The sequence below is a fragment of the Microcebus murinus genome, chromosome 23 (genome assembly GCF_040939455.1).
Source record: "Microcebus murinus isolate Inina chromosome 23, M.murinus_Inina_mat1.0, whole genome shotgun sequence".
NCBI classification, from domain to species: Eukaryota; Metazoa; Chordata; class Mammalia; order Primates; family Cheirogaleidae; genus Microcebus; species Microcebus murinus.
The window spans coordinates 28,169,507-28,178,311 of NC_134126.1; the positions used below are offsets into that span (position 1 = coordinate 28,169,507).

General features: G+C 44.7%; 1 non-coding gene across 1 annotated transcript; it reads left to right on the forward strand.

The window, feature by feature from the left end:
* Positions 1 to 171: 171 nt before the first annotated feature.
* LOC142864021 (U6 spliceosomal RNA) lies at positions 172 to 278 on the forward strand. Its single transcript, XR_012914619.1, has one exon. It is a non-coding gene; the product is annotated as a U6 spliceosomal RNA (small nuclear RNA).
* The last annotated feature ends 8,527 nt before the right edge of the window (positions 279 to 8,805 follow it).

The following is an 8,805-nucleotide window of genomic DNA, read 5'->3' on the forward strand; positions in this document are numbered from 1 at the left end:
CTGAGAGGAAGGACTTGACAAGTTAATTTTCTTTTCTCTTAGCTAAGCACTTGAACAGCTCAATTCCTCCCTGCTCTCCAAAGCCATGGCTATCTCCAAAGTTCACAGTGACACAACCCACAAACCTTCAGGGCATTCAGATACAGTTACCTTTGTTTCTGAAAACAGGATGGGCTTGTTTCAGTAGCACAGATACTAAAAGTGGAACATTACAGAGAAAATTAGCACGGTCCCTGCGCAAAGATGACACAGAAATTTGCAAAGAACTCCATATTGTTGATGGGTACATATTTCAAAATAGCAATGGGAATGCAATAAATATAATTTTTATTTGTCAATTGAAATAAATTAGACATAGGGCAACATATAAAGAAGTGTTTCTCTAGGGCCTGAACTGTATTCGTCTCAGGAATGTGTGCTCAGGGTCACCAGTTGCTCTGTGCCATCCCTGAGTGATGAATGCCAAGTGTCAGAGACATCCCCGAGTTTTTAATAGATTTATTAATAGTTCCTTTGTGGTTATACTATATGATGCCTTCTAAAGCATGAAGCTCAGGGCAGGGGGCTCTCTTGCCCAAGTCTAAGAGATAAGGTCTTACTTTATATAAGTGATGGTGCCTGGTCTGGGAAATCAGGAAGGCCTCTGGTGAGGAGGTCATGATTTAAGCTAAGACTTTCAGATTGAGTTAACTAGGCAAAGAGTTGGGGTGAGGAGACCAGGAATTGTGGCAGACAGAGGAAACAGAGCAGGCATAGACTATGAGGCTAATGAGAACATGATACCTTCAGGAAACTGAAAGGAGTCTGGTTTGGGCCTTGCAAGTCAGGAGAGATTTTGGACTTTGATTAAGGACGATGGGAAATGGAAATCTAGTTAAGAGATCTTTCTTTCCACCCTTACGTCCTTCCTTATACTCCTTCGTTCTAACACTTACATACTATTTACTATATTCCAGGTACTGTGGTAAGTGACACATATATAAACTCATTTAATCCTAATTTTTACCCTGTGAAGTAGGCCGAAGTTGCAATACAGCAGGTGGGAAATGGAGTCAGCAGATTGGAGAAAGATGGGTAGATTAAAAAGTTACTTAGGTTAGTCATCTGGGAAATGCAAATCAAAACCACAATGGAAAACCACCTCACATCCACTCAATTGGCCATAATTTTAAAAAAATGGAAAATAACAAATGTTGGCGAGGATGTGGAGAAACAGGAACGCTTGTGCATTGCCGGTGGGATATAAAATGGTGTAGCAGCTGTGGAAAGCAGTTTGATGTTTCCTCAAAAAGTCACACGTAGAACTGCCATATCATTCAGCAATTCCAACAAAAGGTATTCAAACAAAAGCTTGTACATGAATGTTCACAACAGCACTGTTCACAATGACCAAAAGGTGAAAACAATCCAAATGTCCATCAATGAATGAATGGATGAACAAAATGTCTTGGACCCACACAATGGAATATTAGTCAGCCATACAAAGGAATGAAGTACTGATACATGCTACGATGTAGATGAACCTTGAAAACATTATGTGAAAGAGCCCATTCACAAAAGGTCACATACTGCATGGTTCCATTTATATGAAATAACCAAAATAGTGAAATCTATAGAGACATAAAGCTGACTAGTGGTTGCCAGGGGCTGGGGGAAGGGGGGAGTGGGGAGAAACTGATTAATGGGTACAGAATTTCCTTTTGTGGTGATGAAAATGCCCTGGAACTAGGTAGAGGTGATAATGGTACAACGTTACTAATACAATAAATGCCAATGAATTGTACACTGTTTTTTTTTTTTGAGACGGAGTCTCACTCTGTTGCCCAGGCTAGAGTGCCGTGACATCAGCCTAGCTCACAGCAACCTCAAATCCTGGGTCTCCAGCGATCCTCCTGCCTCAGCCTCCCGAGTAGCTGGGACTACAGGCATGTGCCACCATGCCCGGCTAATTTTTTCTATATATTTTTAGTTGTCCAATTAATTTCTTTCTATTTTTAGTAGAGACGAGGTCTCTTGCTCAGGCTGGTTTCGAACTCCTGACCTTGAGCAATCCAGCCCGCTCGGGCCTCCCACAGTGCTAGGATTACGGCCGTGAATTGTACACTTTAAATGGTTGGTTTTACATTGTGTGAATTTTACCTCAATAAAAAAAAATAAATCCAAAGAAAGAAGTCATTTAGGAGATGGAGCTGATGGGTGGTGGGGAGACGGGGAAGTAGAATGACTCTCAGGTGTCTGACTTGGGCAAATGGGAGGGGGACACCATTTCCAGGATGGAGAAGGCTGACGGAGGAGCAGCTATCTAGGCGATAACCAGCTCCGTTTCAGATATGACAAGTTCAAGTGATGAGACATACGAGTCTGGAACGCAGAAGAGAAGTCTAGGGCAAAAATATTTGGGAGTCATCAACACAGCGTGATAAGTTGGCACTAGGACAGTGAATGAGACTCAGTATCTAAGGGACTGACAAAAAGAAGACCCAAATGTGTAAACTTAAATTAGAATATGTCAGCAAACATGACAAATTTTAAAACATAAAGCATAAAAAATTAATATACATTTTAAAATATAAAGTCTCTATGCTCAAGGACCTGGTAATCTAGCTGGAAAAGCAAAACCCACACGTAAAATATTTAGCTCATGGAAAGAAGCCTTAAGCTGTGTAACTTACCATATCATGAAAGCTCACCATTTCAGCTTCCATCTGATGCTTCTCTACATGCATTCGATTACATGTTGAATAACCTCCTGTTCCCTGAAAACGCCAAATTCTCCCTTGTCTGCCTGCCATTTCACTCCGTTCCCTGTAACTAGAATAATTTCCAGTTCTTTTAAGCATATACTTAGGGGTGAAATTGCTCGTTGATATGGTAATTCTATGTTTAACTTTTTGAGGAAAACCAAACTGTTTCCTATAGCATCTGTACCATTTGCATTCCTACCAGCAAATATACAAGGGTTCCAATTTCTCTACACTCTCACCAACACTTGTTATTTTCTATTTTTTGCTTTCTTTTTTACAGCCAACCTAGCGGATGTGAAGTGACACCCCACTGTGGTTTTGATTAGCAATTCCCTACTGACTAACATAAATAACTTTATCTACCTACTTTTCTGCAATCCACTGACCCTATTTTCCACCTGTTACATTACAGCTTACCTCATAGGGTAATTATTAGGATTCAGTGAGGTCACATACAAACCCACAGTCAGATTCAATCAAAGCACCTCCATGTCTTTGAAGACTCCCTCGGCCTTCCCAAAGTGCAGTGTTTCCTCCTTTGACGAAGGTATATTTTTGTTAAAGCTCCCTAGGAGGTTCTAATATGCAGCAAAGACTGAGAATCACCAGACTGGGGCAATGTTCCCCCATCTGGTGGGATTGTGGGAGTCGCCCGGGACACTTATTTAAAAGGGTGGATTTCCTGGCTCAACACCAGACCTTTGGAAACAGAATTTCCAGGAAAGAGGCCTGAAAAGCCACATTTTAAAAGAAGTGTGCACAGGTGATTCCTATGCCCGGGCCAGTTTAGGAAACCCTGGGCTAAAGGATAGTCATAGGGTAGTAAACGCAGAAGGTAGTTTGAAACTAGATAATCTGGTTTGCAAGATACACTCTCTTGGCATCGTGGCTCTTATAAGGTAAACTTTACTCGTCTTTGGCTTGTGCCCCGCTGCAGGGATGCTGCCCTGCTTAGCTCTCCACCTGCATCCACGTGGGAGACTGTCCATCTTTAACTCTTTCCAGTCAGGCATGCCCTCGCACTCTGTGAAGTCTAAAATTCAATGTGAGGCCCAGAGAGAGCTCTTCCTCTTTGGTGAAATCATTACAGGCCTACTGTGTGCAGGGAATGTTCCAAATGCTATATTATTGCAAATTCTATCATATTCTCTGAGAAAAGGAATCGTGTCTCCAATTTATAGAAATGGCCCAGGGTCACACACCGAATGTATGGCTGAGCATGGACTCCAATCCATGTGATCACAAAGCTTTGGCACATTCTACTCTGCAGCTCTGCCCTGCAAAGATTACTTCTCTATCGCCAGTTATAGTTCACCAGACTATTTTGCTTGCCGTTAAGGCTTCCCAACTATTAGTGATTTCAGAACTGCAGCTCCAGAATACCTGGAATCATCCTGCCTAGAGGAAGCCCAAGGTGGGTGTCCAGTGGGCTTTTGGAAAAGGGAGCTAGCTCAGCTATAGAGAAGCAAAAGGCATGGTGACGGCTCTGAGCACAGGTGGCCACACTTCCCTATCCCACCCCCATCACTACATCCTCCTAGAACTGAAGGAAGCCGGAAGGGGATGTCACCTCAGCTCTGGGCAGCAGGAAAGAAGTTGACCTCTGGGAGGGAGATAGCAGGGGAGGGGTGACAGCAAGGGGAAAAATGGGAGGGGCCCCCTCCCCCAACAGAACAAAAGACAGGAAAGTTTCCAGCTAGGTCAGGCTAGTCTTGTGACTATGCCATGGCAATTAGCCGGTCCAGGATCTACGGGACTCTGGAATTTTATGATGCTGGAAAATGAGTATCCAGGTAGTCCATGGAGAAGCCATTGGTAGACAGCAGCTGTTCCTGAAGGAAGGCCATGGGGTTCAGAGGACTGTTGCGGCCCATTTACAGGATGGAGGATGAACACAGAACATAAAACACAAATGCAGAACACAAAAACGCGGACACACAGACAGATGGTTGACTCGAGTAATAATACACCGAGTCAGTTTTATTTTTATACTTTAAAAAATTAAAAGTTAGTTCCTTGTACATGGCAGCGATAACCATAAATTCCAGAATGCGTAGCCTTAGGGAAGCAGATATCCCCTGACTCAGAATTTCAAGGTGGTTGCTCTAGGCACTAGGCATAGATCACGGGCCGAAATTAGCAAGGATGGGCAAGGTGAGCCACAGGGGGCATTTCTCATCCCCAGCTTCTCTTAGGGTGACCCCCTAAGATCTTCGGCTGAACCCCAGCGGCTGTGCCTGGCTTAGGTCGCCCCTCCCTTGAGGGGTCTTACCCGTCATTGACTAACCAGCCATCTTATGGGGTGTTTATCTTGTAGCCTCCAGACCCCCAATGCCCTGGGGCGGGGCCACTCTTGCTACTTGCAGCTCAGGCCCTTTGTTATGCCTCTAGGCAACAACACCTTTGTTTATCACAGGGAGCCTGTCCAGAACACATTACTTTCAAACACTCTGGGCAGAACACAGTACATTACTCACTAACTTTAATTCTTAAACTAGGAAAATATATGTTAGTCCCCTACAGAGGACCTCAGGATAGAGGCTATATAAACCATATATTAGGACAAGTGTCAAGCAAGATGGAAGAAGGCTGCCCATGCCCCATAGCGGCTCTTCCCTCACAGGCTCCTCCAAAGGCCCCTGGTCATGATGAACAACTCTCCTTTCCCGAAACCCTCTGTCCCCCCCCCCCGCCCCATAAACTCATATTCTAAGAGAAAACACTGTGCTTGCTATACAAATGCCATTTCATGGCAAGTCATCCAGCCTCTCTCCGACTAGACTGATGCCCCAAGCTCATCCTACATAGAAATTTTTGGGCCGGGCGCTGTGGCTCACGCCTGTAATCCTAGCTCTTGGGAGGCCGAGGCGGGCGGATTGCTCAAGGTCAGGAGTTCAAAACCAGCCTGAGCAAGAGCGAGACCCCGTCTCTACTATAAATAGAAAGAAATTAATTGGCCAACTGATATATATATATAAAAAATTAGCCGGGCATGGTGGCGCATGCCTGTAGTCCCAGCTACCTGGGAGGCTGAGGCAGTAGGATCACTCGAGCCCAGGAGTTTGAGGTTGCTGTGAGCTAGGCTGACGCCACGGCACTCACTCTAGCCTGGACAACAAAGCGAGACTCTGTCTCAAAAAAAAAAAAAAAAAAGAAATTTTTGGAGCTACTACCAAATTGCCTTCTGGAGAACCTGGGGCAGAGATGCTATGAGTCTGTTACAGTGTTGTTGTAAGGGGGGAATCTCTCTCTCCCACAATACACAATAACGGGCATCAGTCTGAGACCTCTGACCAGACCTGGTCTCCACTACCCCTGAAGGAGGAGAAGGAGAACATTCTGGCGAGAAAGACAGCAAGAGAAAGGTGTATAGGATGCAACCACCTCTAAAAAGACTTCGTGGAGAAGAGGCTGGTAATGACTTAATGGTCTCCCATATGTGGGTGGACGTTACAGACCGTGAGGAAGTTGAAGCCAGACCATGAGGAAGTTGAAGAGTTCCCCAATGGGGAATAGGAACGAGCCCCTGCAACCAAAGACTCAGGGGACCTCCTTTGGAGAGAGAAACATGTCTCTAAGTACAGAAAAGTTCTTTCAGCTAACGAGCTTTGAGAGTAGGCATGTCTTGAGGCAGGAAGAGGGCCCACATGATCTTTGGAGGTTCCTGTCATACAAAGGACCACATGATGCTCAGAGACCCTCACTCTCTTCTTAACACCCCCAACTGAGTCTCTCCTGGAGTATCTGGCTGGCTTGCTACCTGCTGCTAGTTCCTGTCTTTTCATCTGTGACCTCCGCTCCCTACATCTGTGCTCCCAGATTCACAGACTGTAGCTATTTCTGCTCCTTCGGTAGAGAAGGGCTGGGATGTCTTCCCCTTCCCAAGGTCACAGCTGCCTGGGCTGGAAGGAAATCTGCTTCCCCCAGGCCCTCTTGGTGTTTGACTCTAGGGATCAGTACAACATAGGGCAAACTACCCAGATGAGTCTCTTCCATCTCATCCAGCATTCATTCAACATATTTATTGGGTACCTACTATGTGCTAGGAGCCGAGGATACAGTACAGATCAAAAAAGATAGAGAAATTATAGTCGTGTGCCAGTGGTCCTGACACTTCAGAAGACCCTAAAACCAGGGTCTTCTGCACTTACATACTTACAGAAATATTTGCAATCCCTGTAACCAACAAAAGATTCATATCTGAAATATATAAAGAACTACAAAGCAGTAAGATAGAAAGCCTAATAGAAAATGGACACAACACTTGAACAGACATCACAATGGCAAATAAATGTATGGAAAGATGGTCAACCTCATCGGTTATCAGGGTGAAACAAATTTAAACTATAATACCCCTATGCCCACCAGAAGGACTAAAATTTTTTAATCTTTTTAGATTGACAATACCAACTGTTAATGAGAATGCAGAGCAACTGGACTTCTAAGACACTGTTGGCAGGAGTGTAAATTAACATGAGCACATTGGAAAATTGTTCAGTAGCATTTTCAAAAGCTAAATATATGCCTACCCTATGTCCCAGTAATTCTGTCCTTAGGCATATGTCCAACAGACATATAAACATAAGTGTACCAAAGGACATGAGCAAAAATGTTACAGCAACCTTATTCATAATAATCCCAAACTGGGAGCAACCCGAATGTCCATCAACAGAATAGATAAATTGTGGTATAATCATTAAATGGCATACTGTACAACAATGAAAATGAATGAGCTACTGCTACCATAATTCCACACAACGGTATAGGTGAGTTTCACAAATAGACACAAAATAATACCTACCAAATGGTTCCATTTCTATAAAGTTCAAAAGTAGGTAAAACTATAGTGTTAGATAGGGGTTACCGTGGGGAAGAAAGGTGGGGTAGTGACTAGAAGGGGATAGAAGGAGGGCTTCTGGGGTGCCAATAATGATCTCATCCTTTACCTGGATAGTGGTTACACAGATATATTCACTATGTCGTAATGTGTTGGCCTCTACAATTAGGTTTTATGCACTTTCCCAAATGTGTAGTATACTTCAGTTAAAAAAAAATACCCACAAAAGAACGGAACTGGTTTCAGATGGGCAAAAAAAATGGAAGGTGGGAAGGGAATAAATAGGAAAGAGATCAAAATATTATGCGTAAGTAGCTGAGCTGCAGCAAGATTAAATGGGGTTGCAGGGGGGAAGAAACTGCCGAGTGGAGGAGGGCAGAAGTTGTCTGCAGCCCCTGGCTAAGGTTGTCTCCAAATACATCAAACCCTAATTCCCAGCCCAGTCCCACACCTCCTATTTCACAAACCTGATCTTTCTGAATGAGGCCTAGTGTTTCCCAGTCTGACAGCTACCTCTATTTCCAAACAGCCAAACCCAGTACTTAAAGTCAAAATTGGGGTTCTGAGACACTTACATTTACTATACTAGAGGTCCTGTGAGTCCGCCGGCCCTTTGATGCAAATGCCCCAGCAGCTGAGCTGGAATAATTCTAGGGATACTAGACACTATTTCTAGAATATTCTAGAGAATAGAAGGTGCGAGGGGATGGGTTGTTTATCTGCATTTGTCATCCTTGCCCAAAGAAATGTCCTACTCGGGTTGCTGTGTGTGCTGTTGCGTGCACGTGCTGCAAACTTCATACCCAGCACCGTGTCCTCTCCCCGGGCACATCTCTGCCCCAAACCCCTTCAGGGGTCTGCAGTCATGCTTGAATGCCCCCTGAGCCACTTTCCGGGAGGAAAAGGGCAGGAAGGAACAACTGGTCACAGGTTCAACCGACAAGAGAGGAAAACCTGGGGGTGGGGGTTCCTTTATGGGGAAGGTCACACCCCCCTGCACAAAAACATCCCGAAGAGACCTGGTGCTGCGTGTGCGTTAGAGAGGTGGAGATACCCCAGGGAGGAAGTGGCAAAGGGCTAGCATGGGAACTCCTCTCTTTGATTCCATAAGGTGCGTCAGGGAAAGTTGGATTTCGTTTAGCTTGGGACAGAGACATCCCACCCCATGCTGCCACCAGGCTCTGCGGGTCAAAGGAAGCGGGGCTCCCCTCCGCCCCGACCTCA